The following is a 22,678-nucleotide window of genomic DNA, read 5'->3' as shown; positions in this document are numbered from 1 at the left end:
GCACCGGATGTTAGCTCAGAGTGTCATGTGACCTGTGCTGGAAGTACAGGGGAGGAGTTGTGACTCTTCTGATGGAGTCTGAAGGGTGCAGTCACGTTTTCTATGTACTGCTGAATGACAGGAATAAAACATGTAAATAGGACTCCTGTCTGTCTCATTTCCCCTCCCTGGGGAGAATGCAGGGAGGGAGAGAAACAGAGAAGCAGAGGGTGTGTTTTCCTCATGTCTAATGAGGAGAATCGCCGGGTTTATGACCTTGCCTGCCGGGAGACGCAGCGGAGAGGTCATCAAGTATCCAGCTCAATTGCCTGGGGGAGGCCAGTTACCTCTGACTATGAGCTGAGAAACTAACAATCAGCAAGTACAGATCCAAACCCAATGCAGGTTACGGCCCCCTTGCGCTTTCAGTCGGCCACACCAGGGGGAGGCAATGCCAACCACCCTGCATTTCCTTCTTTTTCGCAGTGAAACAGGACTGAGCTGAAGCGCCCTAAACTGGAGAAAATTAAGAGACTGGCCAGGCTCCCCAGGCAATCCAGTCAAGTGACCATTAAACAGGTAACCTGGCAGACAGGAGGTAAACAAAGCACTCAGATTTCTGCTATAGACCACCCTTTCTGTGATGTAGGTATGATTTATCAGGGGTGGTGGTCTTGAGCTACACCCCTTCTGTGATGTATGTATGATGTTTCTGGGGGTGGGCTTGATCTACAGGGTGGCAATTTCAAAAGTCTTTATAAGGCCTTGCACACCATCTTTCTGGGTCCTCCTCCTTTCCTGCGTGTGAGGAGAGCACTCTGTTGCAACAGATCAATAAAGATCAGGCTTACTAGCTGCTTTGCTTCTCAATATTCTCTGGCTGGCCTCTGTTATTTTCTCCTACAAATAGGGAACCTACGTAAGGACTCTATATGGGCTCTTGGATACCCCATAAGGGGAAAAGGGTAGATTTTTGTTTACAACAGTGCAGATTGAGGATAACGTGTGGACTGTGCAAAAAAAAAAAGAAAAGACAAGAGACCAGAGTGCACTGAACACATTGTTGAATGTTGTGTGCACACAGCTAGGATGTCAGGCAGAGACATGAGCATAGCCAGGATTTTTATTGGGGAGGGGCAGGCCTTTTGTTGTGGGAGGGGGGGTAGAAACTCAGCTATGTATTTTTATTGATTTTTCTTGATGGGGGGGCAGCTTCCCTGCCTTGCAACCCCTTGGCGATGCCCATGGACTGAGACCTTTGACAGTGACTGCTTCCCGGTCCTCTTAATTAGATGTTTAATATCTAATAAATATTTCCGCATATAGACCCATCAGGAGAGGAGCAACAAAGTGTTTTTGTGTGTGGAGCAGTGTGGAGTTGTGGCATATTTAAGCCAACAGCCATTTGATTCATTGAATGGTAGCTTTGCTTAATATTTAAAAGTCTCTTTGTGGTATGCAAACATAGAATATGGAAAGGGACATAACACTAAAACCAGACACATACGAGCCCCCCCCCCATTGTGTGCACATTACGGCTTTTCTGGCTCGCTCCCATTGCTGGTGCTTGAAGCTAAGTACAAAGGACATTAGCTGCCCTCCCTAGGTATCCTTTAGCTTCTTGAGAAATGCTGCTGTTTGATGTGCTGTTCCTCAAAGCGGCTTTCATCTGATTAGTGGTTAAGCTGAGGCATGGGCAATGCATTTCAGGCAGCGGTTGTGCATGCACAGATGATGGATGCTGTGAACTGGATTTTGGCGTGGAGAAACGAATCAGGTGATGATGTGCATCAGGTAGAGACATCCCTGCCCTCTCTCTGGTCTGTCCAGCAAAATAAAGAATGAGACTTGAAAATAGCTGCTGATGCGTACGTACCCAGTGCTTTTGTTCCTTGCAACTGAAAACCACCTCTGAGATTATGAACTTCTCTCTGTGTGTCAAACAGGAAGGAGGAGCTGCTTCATCTTTTTCCTTCCAGCCTTTTCCCTGCTCAGAGTCAACATCATGAGCAGTTTTTCATTATTTCCGTTGGAGAAAAAAGCCTGCTTGTGAGGATAATGCTGAGCAGAAATGTCAGAAAAAAGGGATTACACAGCCCTTGCCCACACTGTCCTGTAAACCTGTCAAACATTTCTTTTCCAGTGTTGAAGAGATAAAATGCACTTATGTGTATCATGTAGTTTGGCCTCCAGAAGCCGCTAAAACAGGGGTGGGGAACTCTTTTCAGCCTGGGGGCCACATTCGCTTCTGAACAACCTTTCAAGGTCCAGTGATGGACAGGCCCAGAAGGAAAAGCAGGTAGAGCAACATATATATATATTTGTTGTTGTTGATGATGTTTAGTCGTGTCTGACTCTTCGTGACCCCACGGACCAGAGCACGCCAGGCACTTCTGTCTTCCACTGCCTCCCGCAGTTTGGTCAAACTCATGCTGGTAGCTTCGAGAAGACTGTCCAACCATCTCGTCCTCTGTCGTCCCCTTCTCCTTGTGCCCTCCATCTTTCCCAACATCAGGGTGTTTTCCAGGGAGTCTTCTCTTCTCATGAGGTGGCCAAAGTCTTGGAGCCTCAGCTTCAGGATCTGTCCTTCTGGTGAGCACTCAGGGCTGATTTCCTTCAGAATGATAGGTTTGATCTTCTTGCAGTCCATGGGACTCTCAAGAGTCTCTTCCAGCACCAGAATTCAAAAGCATCAATTCTTCGGCGATCAGCCTTCTTTATGGTCCAGCTCTCACTTCCATACATCACTACTGGGAAAACCATAGCTTTTACTATACGGACCTTTGTTGGCAAGGTCATGTCTCTGCTTTTTAAGATGCTGTCTTGGTTTGTCATTGCTTTTCTCCCAAGAAGCAGGCGTCTTTTAATTTCATGGCTGCTGTCACCACCTGCAGTTATAATGGAGCCCAAGAAAGTAAAATCTCTCACTTCCTCCATTTCTTCCCCTTCTATTTGCCAGGAGGTGTGTGTGTGTGTGTGTGTGTGTGTGTGTGTGTGTGTGTATAAAAAAGGTAAAGGGACCCCTGACCATTAGGTCCAGTCATGACCGACTCTGGGGTTGCAGCGCTCATCTCGCTTTATTGGCCGAGGGAGCCGGCGTACAGCTTCCGGGTCATGTGGCCAGCATGACTAAGCCACTTCTGGCAAACCAGTGCAGCGCATGGAAATGCCGTTTACCTTCCCGCTGGAGCGGTACCTATTTATCTACTTGCACTTTGAAGTGCTTTCGAACTGCTAGGTTGGCAGGAGCAGGGACCGAGCAACGGGAGCTCACCCCGTCGCGGGGATTCGAACCGCCGACCTTCTAATCGGCAAGTCCTAGGCTCTGTGGTTTAACCCACAGCGCCACCTGCGTCCCTCATTCATATATATATATATATATATATATATATATATATATATATATATATGCAGGTTTTGGTGTCTTCGGGTGTCTTCCCGTGTAAGAGTTGGGGTGTCTAGGCGACGTTTCGACGAGGTCTCACTCGTCATCTTCAAGCTGGAAGGTTTCCTCCCCGTAGAGGAGAGATATTTGCTTTCGTAGATTTTCACGGGTACAGGAATGCAGGTTTTGGTGTCTTCGGGTGTCTTCCCGTGTAAGAGTTGGGGTGTCTAGGCGACGTTTCGACGAGGTCTCACTCGTCATCTTCGAGTGAGACCTCGTCGAAACGTCGCCTAGACACCCCAACTCTTACACGGGAAGACACCCGAAGACACCAAAACCTGCATTCCTGTACCCGTGAAAATCTACGAAAGTATATATATATATATATATATATATATATATATATATATATATATAACCTTGGACAGTAAGCCACTTTCTGCACACATGCACACACATCATTTAGACAAGGAAAAGGCATTAGCAGAATTCAAGGCAAGCACACCCACATCTTGTGTGACCAGCTTGTGCACTCCACACCACATGTCATGATGTTGGTGCTATGTGATGCCATGACCAGTACCGTGGTGACGATTGGGCCAGGGCCTCTACCTCAAGGCCTCTTTTGAGGCCTGCTGCAGCCACAGATGTGCTCCAGAGGCCCCACAGCAGAGGTGCAGGCCCCAGTCCAGTTGCCGCCTCAGTGCTGGAGCACCAGACCTAAGGCGATGGTGTGTGGCAGTGGCCGGAACCTAGGCACCCACAGCACAAAAAATTGTGGGTGCCTGGGCCCCCAGGGCCCCCTGAGTTGACACCAGTGATTCAAGGACGCTTTCGTGCCTGGCAAAAATATTAAAGGTGGGAAGCAGGACCAATGAGCCCCTAAAACCAACATTAATTTTGTTCCTTTGGAATGCTACCAGCAGGGAGGGTCAGTCACAAGTTATAATGATTCCCGGACATCCTGCTGCTGGGGACAGTAATGACTGTGAATTTGTCTGGCATTATCAAGTTCCCCCTGCTTTTCCTCTTCCTCCTCCTTGTGTGAGGTGGCAGAACAAATTTACACCCCTTAATTGATTTTAGCCAAGGACAAGATGAAAAATGCATAGGGTAATGGCAGGATCTAAAGGTGTAACTAAGTAATGTAGGACGATTGGATGTAACCTGGAAAGGGATTTTCTGTCTATTCTCTGAACTTTAGCAGTATGCCAGGAGAGTATTTCACACATCGCACAACAGCTGAGTCACCTTCACTGTTAAGTATAGACACTCACGGAAAACCTTAGCTATTCCTGGCTCCCCGTTGCAGGTACAAGACAAGGAGGGAGCTCATCAGGAAATAAGGAAGAAACAAAACGGGGAGGAAAAGCCTGAACCAGGAGCTCAAAAATAGTATTTGGTCACTATCTGTAAATTGATCAGCTCCATATTAAAGCTGGTGCACCAAGCCAAGAGGCAAGAAAACCCACCATCCCTGAGAAGCTCTTATTTCTTACTTTAAACACATCCCACTGACACATCAGAGACATGTTAAAACTATCGGGGGAAGCTAACATGGCTCTCTGCCGATCCCTCGTAGCCAAGATTGTCTTCCATGAACATGGTCTTAACAGTGAGTCTGTAAGTCACTGTAGAGGCTTATTCTGGATCCACACGTCCTTCCACAGTGGGGACACAGGTTTCCGGGCGGGAATTGATCATGGTGAGGGTTTGCCAAGCGTGCCTTCCTCATAGCACGTTTCTCCCTTTTGACCTGAGTTCAAGCGTCTTCAAAGCCCATGACACCTTTGGTAAAGGCTGTTCTTCAGTTGGAGCGCTCGCAAGTCAGTGTTTCCTCATTGTTGGTGTTTAAATTACATTTTTGTAGATTTGCCCTGAGAGGGTCTTTAAACCTCTTTTGTTGACCACCAGCATTACGCTTTCCATTTTTAAGTTTGGAATAGAGTAGTTGCTTTGGAAGACGATAATCAAGACATCTGAACATGACCAGTCCAACGAAGTTGATGTTGAAGAATAATTGCTTTGACACTGGTGATCTTTGCTTCTTCCAGGACACTCAGGAGGGTTCACTGCCACCCTCCAGATGTCAGTGGACTCCCAGCTCCAGAACCAGCCCAACCATGAGTCTCAGTGAGGCAGTTGCCTCAGGTGGCAGGATGGAGACAGCTGGGAGATCCAGCAGATCCGGGGGACCCAGGTGTGTTCCACGTGCTGCCTCCTGCATTTGTCCCCTGCACACTGCTGTCTGCTCCGCTCTGGCCTCCCCCCCCCCCCGCCGCCACCTTCAGTGCACCAAGGCTTCCCCAGACCACCTGTGGTCTACTGAGGTGGTGGCAGCAGGGGCACAGGCCGAAGAGATGCCATTTTCTGTTTTGCCTCAAGCGGCAAAATGTCTTGGGCTGGCCCTGCCCAACTGCAATCGTCCCTGACGATTGGCCAGGTTGTCCGGTGATGATGGGAGTTGGAATCCAACAACATCTGGATGTTGGCTACCAGGGAGCTCTTGTCACTGTCTTACAAATGGAAGCAGGTGTCCCTTTCTGAGGACAGTATCTTCTCACCAGCACCAGCTAGGAAGCAGGCAGAGAAAAATGACCTATTTTGAGCTCAATTTTCCAGTGTTTTTGTGAAGAAATGTGGGTGGGTCTTTTTTTTTTAACATTCTCCGTTTTGTTTTGGGTGTGAGTGATTTGACTGTACAGTGGTGCCCCGCAAGACGAACGCCTCGGAAGACGAAAAACTCGCTAGACGAAGGAGTTTTTGGTTTTCTTAGCCGCTTCGCAAGACGCATTTCCCTATGGGCTTGCTTCGCAAAACGAAGCTTGCCCCGCAAGCTCCGGGGATAGCGGGGAAGTGCAGCGCGTCTTCCCCGCTGTCCCCGGACCTCTTTTGAAGCAAGGGGCGGCGGGGAGAAGATCGCTTCTCCCCGTTGCCAGCCCCGCAATCTCCAGGGACAGAAGGGAAGGCGCGCGCGCCTTCCCCTCTCTCCCCACCCCTTTTGAACCAAGGGGCGGCAACGGGGAGAAGCGATCTTCTCCCCTCCACCCCTTGCTTCAAAAGAGGGGACAGAGGGGAAGGCGCACGCCTTCCCCTCTGTCCCCGGACCCCTTTTGAACCAAGGGGCAGCAATGGGGAGAAGCGATTCTCCCCGCTGCCCCTTCCCTTGCTTTAAAACAGGTCCGGGGACAGAGGGGAAGGTGCGCACGCCTTCCCCTCTGTCCCCGGAGATTGCGGGGCAGGCAACGGGGAGAAGCAATCTTCTCCCTGCCGCCCCTTGCTTTAAACAGGTCCGGGGACAGAGGGGAAGGCGCGCGGCGCTTCCCCTCTGTCCCCGGACGGTCTCCATAGGAACGCATTGATTGATTTTCAATGCATTCCTATGGGAAACCGTGCTTCGCAAGACGAAAAACTCGCAAGAAGAAAAAACTTGGGGAACGAATTAATTTCGTCTTGCGAGGCACCACTGTACTGGCTGCATCTACATGAACACAGAAGGAGAGACAGTATTAGATAAGTCTCTCTCTAAACGTGATAGAGGAGAGGAGGGCTAATGTTTCTGTGTGAAAGTATGTGACACAAAGAAGCACAGAAGTTGATGTTTTCCCAAAGAAACAGGAAGGAGAAGTGAGCTGGAAGGAGAAAGTGGAAACATCTCAGAAGGAACTGCATGGCCAAGATGGTTCATGGACAGAAGGCTGAGTGCAAGTCCTGGATAGAGAGAGAGACAGGAAGAAGCTGCACTCTTCAACTAAGTAAAACTAAGCCCATGCTTACATTAGCACGTGAATGTAAATACTTTGCATATATTCTTCTTTAGCTATATGTTTTGTGAGCAAAAGCTTTTGAATATTTTAACGAGTGTTTGGGCATTGTTCTAATTTCAAGAAGAGAGTCAGTATTGCACATGATTTGGCTTCCTAGCTGCAATTTAGCTACGCTGCCAACAGGGCATCTGTAACATATAACCCATCATATTTATAATTAAAGAGGAAAGGAAGGAAAAAGAAAAAGGGTGCATCAAGGGGAAGAACTATTATATCATGAAAGGAAACATTTCTAAAGCCAAAACTTCCCAACCCCTGACCCACAACATACATAGCCGACTTAAAACCTGGAAATGAATTCCAGAAGCCCCAATTCCATTGGATTTCATGAACCTTGTAAACATACATCTGATTTGCATTCTTCCTTGTTTGTATTTGGGGTTGTATTTAGCATATTTGTTCAGAAAACTTGGGGGGGGCTGTCTGTGCTAGATCAAAACCCATTTTAAAGAAACATAATGATTGCATAATGTCTGTTTCCAAAACCTAGTGGGACATATGTGAAAACAGTTCATGGAGCTGTGAAGCTGTTGGTGCTGGTACGTCAGCTTTGAAGGCTCCTGGAAGCCCAGCATGGACTGGAACGTTTTACTGGTGCCATATTGCAGGGAGTATAGCACTTCAGGTAAGTTCCATAATTAATTCCCAAGGAAACCACTTAGCTCTCTTTTGATAGAGATCTTGTTAAATGTGGTCATGGAGAGGGAGTGATTTGCATGACAGCCTTTCAACAGCAAAGACACAAAACTGGCAAGGGAGCACAACAGAGAACAGCAAAGCCCACACAACTGCTGCCCTCCTGGGAAAGTTGCATCTCTAGAATGTTTCCAAAGGGCTCCTGTAGCAATTGAAACACAGAGCTTCTTTTGCTCTGATGGTCATAGCAAATGTACACTGGCAGCACACAATCTTGTTAGCAGGTGGCCATATTGCCCTGGTAGCCAGCTAATTATTTGACCATCTGGTCACTTTCAGGAAGTAGCAAGAGAGATGGCAAAGCAAGTTTTTCCTTGGCAAGCTTTTTTTCCTCCTCCTCCTCCACCACCACCACCACCGTATCAGAAAGAGCACATCCTTCTGTGCAGCTGGATGACATCCCGTGAAACCTAAATGTATTTATATGTATTTAATGTGCACCCGCATCCACACACCCAGCTAATTAGAAAGAAGTTTAGAGTATCACTGAGCCGCTTCTATAGGGAGTAGTTGCCAGACCAGGGGCCTCTTCCTGCAGAGCTTTCCTGGGCATCTTAGATGAATGCTGCTTGTTGTTCTGATCTAATGATGCCACTTCTGCAATTGTTGCAATGTTTGGAGACCCTAGAAATACAATGATAATATAAACCAAGATGTTGTTGTGCTTTTTTCTGATCAGTTGAGGAGGTTGAGAGTGCTGCTGAACCCAGCCCTGCTTTTAGAGGGGAAGGTAATTGGGGGTGGGGTGGTCAAGTTTCAAAACCAAAAACAACCCAGAAGACTAGAAACCAAATGTGCTGAGAAGGTTCTCAGGGATTGATTGATTGATTGATATTTATTACGACCATTGGCCCGTCACACGACAGTTTCCCACCAACATATATATACTTAAACCTCCAAATTTAAAACAGCTAAAAACTTACAAAAACAGACAAGAACCAAAGCAAAATAAGCAAAAGACCAACAACATACATTACAATAAATTTGCAACATAAACATCACCCTCTGCTCATAAATTAATAAAAGACATCAGTAGTGATATCACCTAGTTACATCCTAAAACATATATCATGGTTTAAAAGGGTTATCCGAGCCGCACAGGAGACCGTTTTTCTTCTTTAGGGATAGGACGCTGATCAAGAATCTGGCAACCGTGAGTGATCTTAGGGGATCTTCATCATTTAGTAGATATCTCAGTTTGGCTTCATTCGAATCATCGGCGATTCCCTTTAGATATGGATCAAGAAACTTGCTCCTGGCCGATGAGTGAGAAGCACAATCAAAGATTATGTGGTGCAACGATTCCGGTGCCCCACAATTACAATCACATAAGAGCGATATCTGTCCATTGGAAAATCTATTTCTCAGCACGTTCGATGGGAAGGCGTTGAATCTTGCCTTTATAAAGGCATATCTATGAGCCGAAGAAGTTAAGGAATTCAAATAATTTGGGAGCCTTAAGAGGGGTAATAAACCAAGGTTTTGAGGTGAGCAGGTACCATTGCCCAACACCATTTTCTGCTGCAAGTCCATCTCCTCTAGTTTACAGGTTACTGTTCTTTTAGCTGGAACTATGTCCTGCTCTAGTAATTTAGATGGGGAGATTCCCATTGCCGTAATTTTCAGTTGTAAATTTTTTGCCCATGGGCTCTGGAAATCATCTCTCCACATACATTGTATCAAATACAAGTTTGGGAGATTGTGCCATAGAGATAACCAGTGACAGAGTATGTGCTTCCACAGGGCGTTTTCCAGGGATACAATATTAAGTTCCATGCGTAATGCTGTATTACTTACACAGTTGGGCAGTTTCAATATCCCTCTTAAAAACTGATTTTGAATAACCTCTAGGTGAGATAGATTGACAAAAGTCCCCCAAGTTGAGATGGCATAAGCAATTGTCGGGATCACCTTGGCCTTGAACACTTTCAACGCCGATGGGATGTGGAGGGCTCCATTGGTGAAGAAGAATCGCAAGATCGCCAAGGAGATAGCTTTGGCTCTGTTTGTAACATAAGCTATATGGGCCTTGCATCTAAGGTTATGTTGTAACCAAACTCCCAAGTATTGGAATCTATAAACTTGTTCGATGACTCTCCCATCAATTCTCCAATTGTGGAGTTTCCGGCTCTTTGAGAAAACTAGGATCTTAGATTTTCCATAGTTAATTGTAAGGGAATTTGTGTTACAATATGATCCGAAAATTTTTAAGGCCCTCCTGAGACCTACTCTAGAAAAGGAAAGGATGACTGCGTCATCCGCACATAGTAACAGAGAGCAACGATAAAGTGCTAGGCGGGGTGCATGAATCCTTTCTTGAGCCTCTATTAGGGGAGTCCTCATGTCGCTTATGAACAAATTGAACAGGAATGGAGCCAGTATACAGCCCTGTCGGACACCTCTGTTAATGGGAATTGAATTGGTGAGATCGCCCTCCGGGGTGAGTCTCACTCTGGCCACTGAGTTCTCATGGAGTTTGATTATTAGCCAGAGAAGCCTTCTGTCGATGCCCCAGCGGGTGAGTTTTTCCCAGAGGATGTTCCTGGGGATACTATCAAATGCTGCCTTTAGGTCAATGAATGCCACACAGAGTTGGCCACCCTTTGGGGTGGAATATTTCCAGGCAAGATGCTGTAAAATTAGAATATGATTAATTGTTGACTGTTTTGGGCGAAATCCAGCTTGTTCGGGCCCAATTAATTTTTTCTCTTCGGCCCATTGGTTAAGTCTGTTCAACAGGAAGCAGGCATACAGTTTCCCCACTATTGAGAGCAGACTGATATTTCTATAATTTCCTGGGTCGTCTGGTGAGCCCTTTTTGTGGATTGGAATGATAATAGCGTCCTTCCATACTTCCGGGATCATTCCAGAGTTGTTAACGGCATCGAAAATGGTTGCCAGGACTTTAACCCACCAGTCCGCATGGTATTTTATAGCTTCTGCCGGGATCAGGTCTGGCCCAGGCGCTTTCCCTGTTTTGAGTTTAACGATCAAATCACGGATGTCCTCAGGATCGGTGGGGGGCCAGAGGGGAAGCTGTTCTTGAAATTCATCTCTTGTGTTAGCAGTACAGTCAGTTGTGGTTCTCAGGGAAATGGTAGAAAAAATCATTTTGGGGCCGCAACAGGAATTCAGTGCTGCTGGTTTGATCGGCTGAAGGTTAAAAGAAAGACACAAGGATTTTTCTATATGAGATTGCTCAGCCTCTGGCCTTCAGTATACCAGCTGCCAACCGAAATGCACCTACCCTACAGTTTCGGGAGGAATATCAGGGCCAAGAGGATGGAAACAGATGAAATAGACAAATCAGAGCAGTCTCATAAAAATCTTCAAGATAAGATCAAATTACTTTTAGCCTACAACCAACGAGAGGAACCCAATGCCATAATCAGTGCAGAACACCAGAACTTGATCTCCTCTGAGCAAGTCTCCCCAGTGGCGTAGGAAGGAGGGTGCGGGCTGCCCCGGGTATCACCATTGAGGGGGGTGGCAAAACGCCGGTCGGTGGCTTGGGCGCAGGCTCCGCGCTGCCCAAAATGGCAGCGTGGGGTTTGTGGCTACCCGCCGCCTTCCCCTCAGCTGCCTCCCTCTCATTGAGGCTCCGGTGCTGCTGCACGAGTTCCAGCCGCTGATGGATCGCGCGAGGGCAGCGCGCGAGAGGGTGATCCGGCGCTGCTGGAGACCTTTGCCCGCGACCTCTTCGACCGAGCTGGAGCCGCGCAAGGAGGAGGAGGTAGCGAGGGCGCAGCCGGTTCCTCCCGGGGCGCGCAGGGTCCGTGTGTGCGTAGGCAGCGGAGGTGCCGTGCGCGCTGCTCTTCGTGCTCTTCCGCGCAGGATTCGCTCGCGCCGCCCCCGCGCGTGCCAGGAGCTGCTCTGCCTGAGCGAGATCCTCCACGACGTGCGAGGCTCTGTGCAGCGCACTGTGCCTTGCTCACCCCACCTCCATCCCCGGCTCGCCCCAACCCCTGGGCGCAAGGCATGTGCGCTGCACCGGGCGCCCTGGTGGCTAGCTCCGCCACTGAGAAACAGATGCCTATAACACAGGATTCAGGCCAACTTTTGGGACCAACTCCAGCCCTGGACACTGAAGTTGAAACTTCACCCTCTGGACTCCAACCTGGAAAAACCCAGCATTAACCTCAAGGAACGAGGCGACTGCCAGTGCATCCAGCCCCCATCCCAGGAGAGGGAGATAAATATGGCAGATCTGCATCAAAACGATTTATACCCATCTGTCACCATTGTGAAAAGATGGTCATCCCATACAAAATCTAGGGTGAACGAGGTAGTCAATCCAGTGGAAGATATAAGGTTGCTAGAGAGAGAAAGCAAAGAGGCAGAGCTGTTTCTATTTGTTTAGCTATGGATATCCACAACTGCATCCAAAAGCAGTGGCGTAGCGTGGGTTGTCAGCACCCGGGGCAAGGCAAGTAATTTGCGCCCCCTAACCCGTGGATTTGCACCCCCTAACCCGTGGATTTGCACCCCCTAACCCCCAGATGTTGCGCCCGGTGCGGCTGCCCCCCCGCACCCCCCACGCTACGCCACTGTCCAAAAGCAGAAGACAGCCAGGGAGCCCCAGACACATGCAGAAGCAAGGGCCAGCAAGTGAGTGATGGGAAAGATCTTGACTTGGTTGGTTGCTGCCAGTCCGAGCATACCATACTGGGCTAGATGAACCAACACTCTGGTGTGCTATAAGGCAGCTTCCCACGCCTGATGTGTGCTTCTGGGTATGTATGGCGCAGCTGTGGTTCTAACGATTAATTGCTCCCATTGTGAGCCGGATGTGCATTATGTGACTAATTTTCGCTGCATTAATGAATCCCCAGATTGACATTCAAAGACTTTCTCCCCTTTCTTCTTACAATAACCTCTGCTGTTAATGGATTTTGATGAACTCTGGTAAGTGCACCATGACGGGAACACTACACAAAGGTTCTTGTTAGTGTTTTTCCCCAAACACAGTGTGGGTCATACTAGTCACGGTTTGTACTGTGATGGTCTTCTCCACGTGTGGGCACTCACTGCAAAAGGGCCACTTCCTGAGGGTTGACCCCAGCTGGAGCTTTTGTACTTCAAATTACTGCATCTGAGCAGGGATTTGAATCTGAGTATCCCACATCCAAACCCATCAGCTCTCTATGGAAGCACCATCCCAATATTATTATGGCACATGGGGACAACAATTGGATTTTGGCACATGCCAAGGAAACCCTGGAGGTAACATGAGCCCTCCAAAATTCAGGTGCTCATCTAAATGACCACAGAAGGGTGAGCAGGTCTGTTCACATTCCTGGCAGGTAGCCTCACTAAAAGAGCATTTGGCAGAATGTCTGAAAAAAAGCTATGAATGTGCAAACTGTGGGCAGATCTACACCATACATTTAAAGCACATCCTATGCACATACAACAAAGCATACAACATCCCCCAAAGAATCCTGGGAACAGTAGTTCTTTAAAGGGTTCTGTGAATTGTAGCTCTGTGATGGAGAAACTACAGTTCCCAGCATTCTTTGGGGGAAGTCAGGTGCTTTGCAGATGCACACACACTATACCTTTAAAGCACATTTATTTGTTTTACAGTCATACCTCGGGTTGAAGTAGCTTCGGGATGAGGATTTTCGGGTTGCGTGCTGCGGCGACCCGGAAGTAACGGAGCACATTACTTCCAGGTTTCGCTGCTCGTGCATGCGCAGATGATCAAAATGACGTCACGCGCATGCGCGGATGCAGCAAATAGCGACATACACAGACACGGAGACGCAGGTTACGTTCACTTCTGGATGTGAACGGGGCTCCAGGACGGATCCCGTTCGTAACCAGAGGTACCACTGTATTTCATAGAATGTATACACTGCTTGATTTTAACACCAAAAAATCCCCAAAACCCTCATTGAAACATATTATTTCCCTCTGAGCACAGAGTTACCATCCCCAGCAACACTTAATAGTACCATCACTGGGGCCCATCATTGTCTCTTGTGGGAATGAGTTCCATAGTTTAACTATTTCTTTTATCTGTCCTGAATCTTCCAACATCCAGCTTTACACGGGTGGCACTGTGGGTTAAACCACAGAGCCTAGGACTTGCCGATCAGAAGGTTGGTGGTTTGAATCCCCATGATGGGGTGAGCTCCCATTGCTCAGTCCCTGCTCCTGCCAACTTAGCAGTTTGAAAGCACTTCAAGTACAAGTAGATAAATAGGTACCGCTCTGGCGGGAAGGTAAATGGTGTTTCCGTGCGCTGCTCTAGTTCGTCAGAAGCGGCTTAGTCATGCTGGCCACATGACCCGGAAGCTGTACGCCGGCTCCCTTGGCCAGTAAAGAGAGATGAGCGCCACAACCCAGAGTCGGCCACGACTGGACCTAATGGTCAGGGGTCCCTTTACCTTTATGAGTTTTTGTGACCTATCCACTTTCTGTATGCCAGGGATCAATTTATAAACTTCTATCATTTCACTTCTTATTTGCCTTTTCTCTAAACTAAGAAGTCCCAGACTCTGCAACCTTCCCTCATGGGGGAATATAAATACAAACGAAGGAAAACAAATCTTTATACATTTGCCACTGATAATACTACCCACTTGAGGACACTATATATTCTTGCACTTTATAAAAATCCAATTCTGTGAATAATTGCAAATTATGTATAATTGCAATTGGGATAAGTATGAATAAAGTATGCTAATTAGACATCTTATCTAATTTACTGTCACGTTGATAGCGTCTGTCTTTTGAAGAGAAGCAAAATGCCAACGATGACGTTTGCTAGGAATGAAATACAAAGGCAACAGGGGAGAGAAACGTGTGCCGTAAGATGAACATAATAAAGCAAGAGAGATGTATCTAGGGAGAGCTAATGAAGTAACTACTGGAAAACAAGAAAATCTACAATCAGATGGAAGCTCAACTAAAATGGTGGCTCTGCACATGGGCACATAAAACATCAATATTATCCTACAATGCTTGGCCACGCTGTCAAGCTCTTTCTATAACATATACTCAGACTTGAGTCCTGTTCTGCAAGGGACCCCAGCAACACTTTATTTTCATGATTTCTGCCTCCAATTGCTTCCTGTTCAGCAGGGGTGGGAAACTTTGTTCAGCCCAAAGGCTACCTTCCAATGTAGATAGCTTCTCCAGGGGCACATTCCAGCACTGGGCAAGGCGGAGGCAGAAGTGAGTGGAGCAATAGATCATAGAATCATAGAATCATAGAGTTGGAAGAGACCACAAGGGCCATTGAGTCCAACCCCCTGCCAAGCAGGAAACACCATCAGAGCACTCCTGACATATGGTTGTCAAGCCTCTGCTTAAAGACCTCCAAAGTAGGAGACTCCACCACACTCCTTGGCAGCAAATTCCACTGTCGAACAGCTCTTACTGTCAGGAAGTTCTTCCTAATGTTTAGGTGGAATCTTCTTTCTTGTAGTTTGGATCCATTGCTCCGTGTCCGCTTCTCTGGAGCAGCAGAAAACAACTTTTCTCCCTCCTCTATGTGACATCCTTTTATATATTTGAACATGGCTATCATATCACCCCTTAACCTCCTCTTCTCCAGGCTAAACATGCCCAGCTCCCTTAGCCGTTCCTCATAAGGCATCGTTTCCAGGCCTTTGACCATTTTGGTTGCCCTCCTCTGGACACGTTCCAGTTTGTCAGTGTCCTTCTTGAAATGTGGTGCCCAGAACTGGACACAGTACTCCAGGTGAGGTCTGACCAGAGCAGAATACAGTGGCACTATTACTTCCCTTGATCTAGATGCTATACAGCCCAGAATTGCATTGGCTTTTTTAGCTGCCGCGTCACACCGTTGGCTCATGTCAAGTTTGTGGTCAACCAAGTCTCCTAGATCCTTTTCACATGTACTGCTCTCAAGCCAGGTGTCACCCATCTTGTATTTGTGCCTCTCATTTTTTTTGCCCAAGTGCAATACTTTACATTTCTCCCTGTTAAAATTCATCTTGTTTGTTTTTGCCCAGTTCTCTAATCTGTCAAGGTCGTTTTGAAGTGTGATCCTGTCCTCTGGGGTGTTAGCCACCCCTCCCAATTTGGTGTCATCTGCAAATTTGATCAGGATGCCCTTGAGTCCATCATCCAAGTCGTTGATAAAGATGTTGAATAAGACTGGGCCCAAGACAGAACGCTGTGGCACCCCACTAGTCACTCTTCTCCAGGATGAAGAGGAACCATTGATGAGCACCCTTTGGGTTCAGTCAGTCAGCCAGTTACAAATCCACTGAGTGGTAGCATAGTCAAGACCGCATTTTACCAGATGTGTGTCTTCCTTTTGTACATTAGATTTCATCTCTTCTTTCATTAAATAAATAAATATATTCAAATTTTGAAATTTACAAACAACTGTCAAACGACCAAAATAAAAAGAGAATTCCGTAGATTCCTCTGGACTTCCCTCCTCCCCTTTGTGGGTCCTTAGTTAACTTTTTCCTCCTGCGTCTTCTCTATTAATCCAAATCTATTAAGTCTCCATTACAACAATAATTCAACGTTAACCTACAGGTATTATTCCAATCCTACTAATAATTTTCATTGTTTACAATGATTTTTAAGGGAAATTATATATTTTCCCCATTCCTTATTAAAGTTTTGGTCTTTCTGATTTCTGATTCTTCCGGTCATTTTTGCCATTTTGGCATAGTCCATCAACTTAACCTGCCATTCTTCTCTGGTAGGGACTCTGTCTTCTTTCCATCTTTAGGCTAGTAACATCCCAGCAACAGTGGTTGCGTACATAAATAGTATTTTATGATCTGTTGGTATTTCAGCACCTAGAATTCCTAGAAGGAAAGCTTTGGTTTTTTTAAAAGAAAAAAGTTATTTTCAACATTTTTTTCAGTTCATTATATAACATCTCCCAGAATGTGCCACAATAGATTACATTTCAACCCCACAAAAGTCAGGGGGTTATATATGCACACATACCTCTCTCCATTTCTGCAACCAGCCAAGTAAGAGTTCCAAGATCCTAGTTTCAGGATACACCACTGTCAGGAAAACTCAGTGAGTTAGGGTGTGCAGCAGAGCTCCCTGGCAAGAGGGATTGACTGGTAACATGCTTTATGAATTGTAGCTGTAGCAACTCTTAGCACCCTTAAAAAACTACACTTCCCAGGATTCTTTGGGTGGGGGAACCATCACTGTTGTGATGGTCAGAGGCAAGTTTGCTTCAAAATACCAGCTGCTTGAAACTGGAGGGGAGAGTGTGTCTGGCATTACTGCTTGCAGGTTTCCCATAGGCATGGAGTTGGCATGCACAAGAACCAGATGCTAGACAATAATAATAATAATAATAATAATAATAATAATAATAATAATAATAATAATTTATACCCCACCCATCTGGGACGCGGGTGGCACTGTGGGCTTAAACCACAGAGCCTAGGACTTGTCGATCAGAAGGTTGGCGGTTCGAATCCCCGCAATGGGGTGAGCTCCTGTTACTCGGTCCCTGCTCCTGCCAACCTAGCAGTTCGAAAGCACCTCAAAGTGCAAGTAGATAAATAGGTACCGCTCTGGCAGGAAGGTAAACGGCATTTCCATGCGCTGCTCTGGTTCGCCAGAAGCAGCTTAGTCATGCTGGCCACATGACCCGGAAGCTGTAAGCTGGCTCCCTCGGCCAATAAAGCGAGATGAGCGCTGCAACCCCAGAGTTGTCCACAACTGGACCTAATGGTCAGGGGTCCGTTTACCTTTACCTTTTACCATCTGGCTGAGTTTCCCCAGCCACTCTGGGTGGCTCCCAATCGAGTGTTAAAAACAATACAGCATTAAACTTGCCTAAACAGGGCTGTCTTCAGGTGTCTTTTAAAGATAAGATAGCTGCTTATTTCCTTCACATCTGGTGGGAAGGCGTTCCACAGGGCGGGTGCCACTACCGAGAAGGCCCTCTGCCTGGTTCCCTGTAACTTGGCTTCCCACAGGGAGGGAACCGCTAGAAGGCCCTTGGCACTGGACCTCAGTGTCCGGGATGAACAATGGGGGTGGAGATGCTCCTTCAGGTATACTGGACTGAGGCTGTTTAGGGCTTTAAAGGTCAGCACCAACACTTTGAATTGTGCTCATAAACGTACTGGGAGCCAATACAGATCTCTCAGGACCAGTGTTATGTGGTCCCAGTGGCCACTCCCAGTCACCAGTCTAGCTGCTGCATTCTGGATTAATTGCAGTTTCTGGGTCACCTTCAAAGGTAGCCCCACGTAGAGCGCATTGCAGTAGATGAGCCATTTGCCTGATCCAACAAGGCATCTTCTTCTGTTTTTACTGATAAAGTGCTTTAAATGCCTGATGTGGAAGCAGACTGGAGAAAAGGAGAAAGAGAGAAGACGGAATTGACAGATTCATCCATCAGAGAGCCGGTGTGGTGTAGTGGTTAAGAGCGGTAGACTCATAATCTGGTGAACTGGGTTCGCGTCCCCACTCCTCCACATGCAGCTGCTGGGTGACCTTGGACCAGTCACACTTCTCTGAAATCTCTCAGCCTCACTCACCTCACAGAGTGTTTGTTGTGGGGGAGGAAGGGAAAGGAGATTGTTAGCTGCTTTGAGACTCCTTAGGGTAGTGATGAAGCAGAATATCAAATCCAAACTCTTCTCCTCCTCCTCTGCTTATTCTTGTCCTTTTCTGCATTGTTAGAATACAGAACATACATAAATGTCCTTTGCGAGGTGTCAAAATGACGTGTATGGTTCTCTGTGCCCTTGAGAACATTCAGTACTTGCAACTTCACGGGGAGACTGTTCAGTGAAACAACACAGGTTGTGAGTTTGGTAACACGTTGTTAGTTATTTTCCCTGAACACTTTTTTTTAAAGCTACTTTATCGGCTTTCCTCATTTCCTGCCTTGTTGTTAAAATATCCGCACCCTCATTTTTTTGAGGGCAGAGGCTGTTGAGTCCTTTCTCTTCATTAGTATCACTTTGGACGCTTCTCTCTTGGACATCTCATTTTTCCAGACTTAGCACACTCTGGTCCTCTGCAATTTGCTTGCCTCCCATTGTTTGATCTTCTCGGTCTCTGCTTCAGGCACGGCCCATGAGGTTGCCATAGAAACCACTCAGTTAACTAGCCTTGCCACAGGATTTCACACACACACACACACACACACACACACACACACACACACACACAAAATACAAACTAGGTGTGCTGGTCCTGAGGGTTAACCGTGCGGCAAGGTCTGAGTCCAGTCCGAGGTCGAGGGTGCGGTATGGAGGCTGTCCATCAAAGCTGAAGCTGGGTCCAAGGCAGGGAGTCGGGTGAGGCCAGGAACTCTGGCAGAAGAGCAGGACAGGGTGCAGGCAGGAACAGGCTACCAACAATGTTGATCCCGCAACCTGGGACTGGGGCTGGCTGGCTTTTATCTGCTCCGAGGAATAGGGCGGCCCCGGTCCACAGGTGACTCGCCTCTCCTGGCCTGGAGGTGAGCACTCCTCCTGCGGGAACTTAGTTCCCTCCTCCTCTCTGCCCTGAGCCTCTGCAGCTCAGGAGAGGCTGGAGGGTTACTGGACCCAGAGGCAACCTCACCTTCCCCTGACAGGGCTGAGAGTGGAGCACCTGCAGGCAATGGGTCCTCCATCACCTCAGGAGCCAGAGCAGACTCAGCTGGTGCCTGCACCTGAGGATCCAGCACAGGTGAGGACCCTTCAGGCTCAGGCCCCAGCCCCAGCTCAGCTGATTCTGGAGGCGGGGAATCCTGTGCAGGCTGGGATTCCTCAGGCTCAGCCTCCGAGTCCGAATCCCAGGCCATCACACCAGGCCCAAATAAGCCCTAAAATGCTTTAAATGGAAAACAACAGTTTGATGATTAGCTGTATAATGACATGGCATCTCAACACTTCACAGCTGATAAACAGGAGCCCTTCAGAATCACAGCATCGTAGAATTATAGAACAGTAGGGTTGGAAGTCCAGCCCCCTGCAATGCAGGAATCTCAGCTAAGGCATCCATGATTGAACTGTAGAGCTGGACGGTTGTAGATGTTCAGATGATCCTCCCCACCCACACATCCATAGACCTTGAAAGAAGGCACGAGGCAGGTGGTGAATCTAAGGAGGCTTAGCATGGAGGAGGAGGAGGAGTTTGGACTTGATATCCCACTTTATCACTACCCTAAGGAGTCTCAAAGTGGCTCACAATCTCCTTTCCCTTCCTTCCCCACAACAAACACTCTGTGAGGTTTCGCAACTTCAGAAACCTATCTGTAACTTGGAGAAGTGTTTTCCTTTGAAGTATGAATCAACCCCCCCCCCCCAATCCATGGCAGTATGCATAAAGAACTAACATGGGCAAGTGTCCAGCTTATGGTCCAACTGTGGCCCCCCAAAAAAAGTTTTCTGGCAAATAAACTGTGACCAAGGTAACGTGACTAACATAACATGGGAAAATTCATTGATCAACACCCATAAATAAATCCTCTTACTTCCTCTATGCCAGGGATACCCAATGGAATGCCCTTCAGAGATTGTTTGACTATATCTGCAATCGTTTTAGACTACCAACTATCCCAGTGGGCTTGATGGGAGTTGTAGTCCCAGAACATCTGGAGGGTACCATGTTGGCAACCCAACCCTATGGCAATCAGCCACAGGCAAACTTGAAAGTTTCATTATTGCCTCATTCATTTGCCAGAGCAAGTTGAGATACCAATTACCTTGCAGGTCCAGATGGTTATTTTGCATCATTTTATTAAATTTCTATACCAGCCTTCATCTGAAGATCACTGGGCAGTTTATACCAGCACTCCTGCTCTGAAAAAGGACCAGAGCTGTGCTCCTCTTCATCTCCCCTTGACTATGCCACTGTTAGCTTGGCCCTTTGAAAAGCCACACTTGCCGAACCGTCCTCTTCTATACATGACTCTATTGCTGAGATGGAAGAAAGAGCCATATAGTTTGCGGGCACACGCGCTAAACCCTGTCTGGGGTGCCTACCCCTTTACCCCAAATGATGAGGCAAGAGACCAGAGTATGGGTTCAAATTGGCCATAACTTTATTGAACTTCAGAAATGGGAAACTTGGCACAGGCCTTGACAGGTAACCCTCTCAGCCCACCTGGCTGAGGATACACAGGCAGATGAGGTTCAGTGAGAGGGGACTGCAAAGCGCAAACTTACACAGCATGCCCTTCCACTGACCTCGTCCTGGGAGTTTGACCTACATGCCGCTGCTCTAGGGCCAGGGACTCTCGGTTTTTGCCCTTTAATGGGCCCTGCAAGTGCTGCCACATGGGGAGGGAGCATGAATGTTAGACTAAACTTGATGTTAGACTAAAGGCTACCTTGCCAAGGCCTAAAATTCACCACCCGAGGCCGTAAGGGGCCTCGCCGCCAAGTCCCACAACTGAGGACCAATCAAACCCTGCAGTCTATCCAGTCCCCAAGGACTCGTCGCAAGTCGTGGAGCCAGAGGTCATTACCCAGTGGGGTCAGGTGCACTCCATCCTCCCGGAATGGGTCAACTCTATCTGCTGTGATGGTGGGATGTGGGATAGAGAACCCACCAATTTGCCGCATGGTATTGCACATGGCCCTGTTAATTTTTTCCACAGCATAATTGATGCGAGAGGGATTGGAAGCTCCTCTCCAGTGAAGATGGGGTAGGAGATTGGACCAGCCGATAGTCATTGTCGGGTACAAGACATGCAGGCTTTTTATATCTGCCCCTGCAGCAACGGCCAGGGAAATGCCTTTTTGGTCCACTAAATCATTCTCTCCCGCATGTTTAATCAAGACCCTCGAAGGGCCATGTGCCGTCGCTGGGATGGAAGAAAGAGCGATATAGTTTAATGGAGAAAGTGAAGATAAACAAACAAACTGGAAGGGGGGGCTGTAGTATTTTGGTCATCTTCTTATGGTTTCTGCTCAAATCTCAGTGTGCATTTCTGGCACTACTGAATTTTAAATAGGCTGGCAAATACATAAGCCCACAAGACGAGAGACAAAGCTAATCCTGGAGAACAACAACAAGAGCCCAGGAAGGACTCCTGCTGCTCTTGCTCAAAAACCAATCAGGCAGCCAGAGCAAATGATCAAGCACTTGAGCAAAGAGGCTTGGAAAGGGGAAATTTCACACAGCTATATCCAGAAGCCACACAGAGACATTCAGAAAACCAGGACATGGGCCTGCACAGACTAGCTCAGCAAGCGAAGGACTTAGAAAAGAATCATCCAGGATTATCGGATACTGTCAAACAAAATGAGCCAAATCACTTAGTTTCATAAAGGAGGGATATAAATCCAAAACGCCTACGCAGTACATCTTTCTCTTTTCTTTTGGTGCATTCACCATGATTTGCGCTGATATAGAAAAATAGGGGTGGTTGGCTTTTGCTGCCCAACTCCCCAAGGGACTGAGTCCCCTAAGTCCATGATCAGTCGGAGATGAAAGGATGGCGGTAGGATGCAGTGAAAGCAAAGCAGATCTTTATTTTTCTGTTGCAACAGAGCTCCCTCCCCTCCTAGCAAGGAGGGAAGAGAGACCCAGAACTAAGAAGAAACATCTCTTTTAAGGGGATGGCGTTTTGGTGTGGAGAAGGAGGACAATTCCTTCTATAAACAGACAGACATCACACATAAGATGGCGTTACTGTGGCTCAGGCAGGCCAAGGTGGGATATTCCTGAGAATTTATGAGTAACAATTGACGGAATTGTGTATGTTTCGCCTAGGAAAGAGGAGATGTTATAGCCACCTTCAAATATCTAAAGGGCAGTCACGTGGAAGATGAAGATTGTTTTCTCCTGCTCTGGAAGCTAGGACCTGAACCAACGG

At 47.4% G+C, this 22,678-nt stretch overlaps 1 long non-coding RNA gene across 2 annotated transcripts; it reads left to right on the top strand.

Moving 5' to 3' along the window:
- The first annotated feature begins 6,835 nt into the window (after nucleotides 1-6,835).
- LOC308574286 lies at nucleotides 6,836-15,081 on the top strand. Of its 2 annotated transcripts, none has more exons than XR_014002442.1 (3): nucleotides 6,836-7,155; nucleotides 7,682-7,816; nucleotides 14,615-15,081. It is a non-coding gene; the product is annotated as an uncharacterized lncRNA (long non-coding RNA). The 2 variants fall into 2 exon arrangements; XR_014002443.1 differs by lacking the exon at nucleotides 14,615-15,081 and adding an exon at nucleotides 13,474-13,750.
- Nucleotides 15,082-22,678: the final 7,597 nt, after the last annotated feature.

Source organism: Podarcis bocagei (genome assembly GCF_964188305.1).
Source record: "Podarcis bocagei genome assembly, chromosome: 15".
Classification (NCBI taxonomy): domain Eukaryota; kingdom Metazoa; phylum Chordata; class Lepidosauria; order Squamata; family Lacertidae; genus Podarcis; species Podarcis bocagei.
This window is presented reverse-complemented; position numbering and strand designations above follow the sequence as displayed.